Source organism: Monodon monoceros, unplaced genomic scaffold (assembly GCF_005190385.1).
Source record: "Monodon monoceros isolate NGI ecotype Baffin Bay Population unplaced genomic scaffold, NGI_Narwhal_1 Super_Scaffold_6, whole genome shotgun sequence".
Taxonomy (NCBI): Eukaryota; Metazoa; Chordata; class Mammalia; order Artiodactyla; family Monodontidae; genus Monodon; species Monodon monoceros.
Genome location: NW_021703783.1, coordinates 25049036 through 25051597, shown reverse-complemented (window position 1 = coordinate 25051597; position 2562 = coordinate 25049036). Strand labels below are relative to the sequence as shown.

The 2562-nt window shown below is 36.2% G+C and overlaps 1 non-coding gene across 1 annotated transcript; it reads right to left on the bottom strand.

Annotated features, from left to right (window-relative positions):
* Positions 1 to 888: 888 nt before the first annotated feature.
* Positions 889 to 991, bottom strand: LOC114886301. The gene has a single exon (XR_003791307.1). It is a non-coding gene; the product is annotated as a U6 spliceosomal RNA (small nuclear RNA).
* Positions 992 to 2562: the final 1571 nt, after the last annotated feature.

Below are 2562 nucleotides of genomic sequence, written 5' to 3'. Positions count from 1 at the left end.
ATTCTTTTCCATTATGGTTTATCACAGGATATTGAATATAGTTCCCTGTGCTATACAGTAGGGCCTTGTTGTTTTCCATCCTATTTATAATAGTTTGCATCTGCTAATCTCAAACTTCCTATCCATCCCTTCCCCACCTCCCCTCTCCCTTATCAATCACAATTCTATTCTCTATATCTGTGAGTCTGTTTCTTTTTAGTAGAAGTGTTCATTTGTGTCACATTTTAGATTCCACATATAAGTGATGTCATATGGTATTTGTCTTTCTCTTTCTGACTTACTTCACTTAGTATGATGATCTCTTGGTCAATCCATGTTGCTGAAAATGGCATTATTTAATTCTTTCTTTATGTCTGAGTAATATTCCATGGTAATATATATATGTGTGCGTGTGTGTGTATGTATGTGTGTATATGTGTGTGTGTATATATATATATATATATATATATATATATATATATATACCCCCACATTTATATGTACCACATTTTTATTCTTTTAATCTGTCCATGGGTATTTTGGTTGTTTCCCTGTCTTGGCTGTAGTGAATAGTACTGCTATGAACATACGGGTGCATGTACCTTTACAATTAGAGTTTTGTCTGGGTATATGCTCAGGAACGGTATTGCTGGATCATATGGCAATTCTATTCTTAGGTTTGTTTTTCTTTTAACATCTTTATTGGAGTATAATTGCTTTACAATGGTGTGTTAGTTTCTGCTTTATAACAAAGTGAATCAGCTATACATATACATATATCCCCATATCTCCTCCCTCTTCTGTCTCCCTCCCCCCCTCCCTATCCCACCCCTCTAGATGGTCACAAAGCACTGAGCTGATCTCCCTGTGCTATGTGGCTGCTTCCCACCAGCTATCTATTTTACATTTAAAAATGTGGAATGCTTCACGAATTTGCATGTCATCCTTGCGCAGGGGCCATGCTAATCTTCTCTGTATTGTTGCAATTTTAGTATATGTGCTGTGGAAGCGTGCATTATTCTTAGTTTTTTGAGGAAGCTCCATGCTTTTTTCCATAGTGGCTGCACCAGTTTACATTCTCACCAACAGTGAAGGAGGGTTCCCTTTTCTCCACACCCCCTTCAGCATTTGTTATTTGTAGAAAAAGGTTTTAAGTTTGATTAGGACCCATTTGTTTATTTTTGTTTTTATTTCTTTTGCTTGGGAGACTGATCTGAGAAAATGTTGCTACAATTTATGTCCGAGAATGTTTTGGCTATGTTCTCTTCTAGGAGTTTTATGGTGTCATGTCTTATATTTAGGTCTTTAAACCATTTTGAGTTTGTTTTCGTATATGGTGTGAGAGACTGTTCTAATTTCATTGATTTACATGTATCTGTCCAGCTTTCCCAACATGATTTGCTAAAGAGACTGTCTCTTTTCCATTATATTCTTGCCTCCTTTGCTGTAGATTAACTGACTGTAGGTGTGTAGGGTTATTTCAGGGCTCTCTGTTCTCTTTCATTGATCTAAATGTCTGTTTTTGTGCCAAAACTACACTGTTTCGATTACTGTAGCTTTGTAGCATAGTCTGAAGCTTGGGAGGGTTATGACTCCTGCTTTGTTCTTTTTCCTCAGGATGGCTTTGGAAATCCTGTGTCTTCTTCTTTTTTTTTTTTCATCGTGGCCCAGAGAGCCCTTCAAAATGGATTTCTTTATTTACCTGCCATGGATAAGCTTTGAGACACTGCGGACACCCCCAAATTATATGTTAATGTTTTAACGTTGTTTATTGAACTAAAATAATGTGCATACATAGTTTAAAATATATATACATATACTAGAAGGCTTGTAATGAAAAAAGCAGTTTCTGGCCTACTCTTTAGAGGCAATAGCCTCAACTCTTTTAGATATACATCCAGATTAGATCCATATATCTAAATAAATGTGTATACTACTAATTTATTTGTCCACTTTGCTTTAAGGTTTAATTAAATATCACCTATTTCTGTGATAGCAACATCTATATAGATAACATGAGGCCAATAAAATTGCATAGGATTCTGAAAGTCACACTAGTGTCTATCTCCCTGGTATTGTCACAACACTAAGAAGCCAAAAGGAGAAGAAACATGGTATCAGGAGCTATTTGTTTTGTACATCTCACATGGTACAGTTTGTGATAGGTTTATGGAAAAGTCAGGTTGCCCTCCTTTTTTTTTTTTTGACATTTGTTTTCTTTTATCAACATAGATGTCAGTTTATTTTCTTTTTTTTAATACAGCAGGTTCTTATTAGTCATCAGTGTATACATGTCAATCCCAATCACCCAGTTCATCACCCCCCCACCCCCACCCCCCTGCCGCTTTCCTTGCTTGGTGTCCATACGTTTTTTTGTCTACTTCTGTTTCTCAATTTCTGCCTTGCAAACCCGTTCTTCTGTACCATTTTCTAGGTTCCACATATATGCGTTAGTATATAATGTTTGTTTTTCGCTTTCTGACTTAATCACTCTGTATGACAGTCTCTAGATCCATCCATGTCTCAACAAATGACCCAATTTCAGTCCTTTTTATGGCTGAGTAATATTCCACTGTATATATG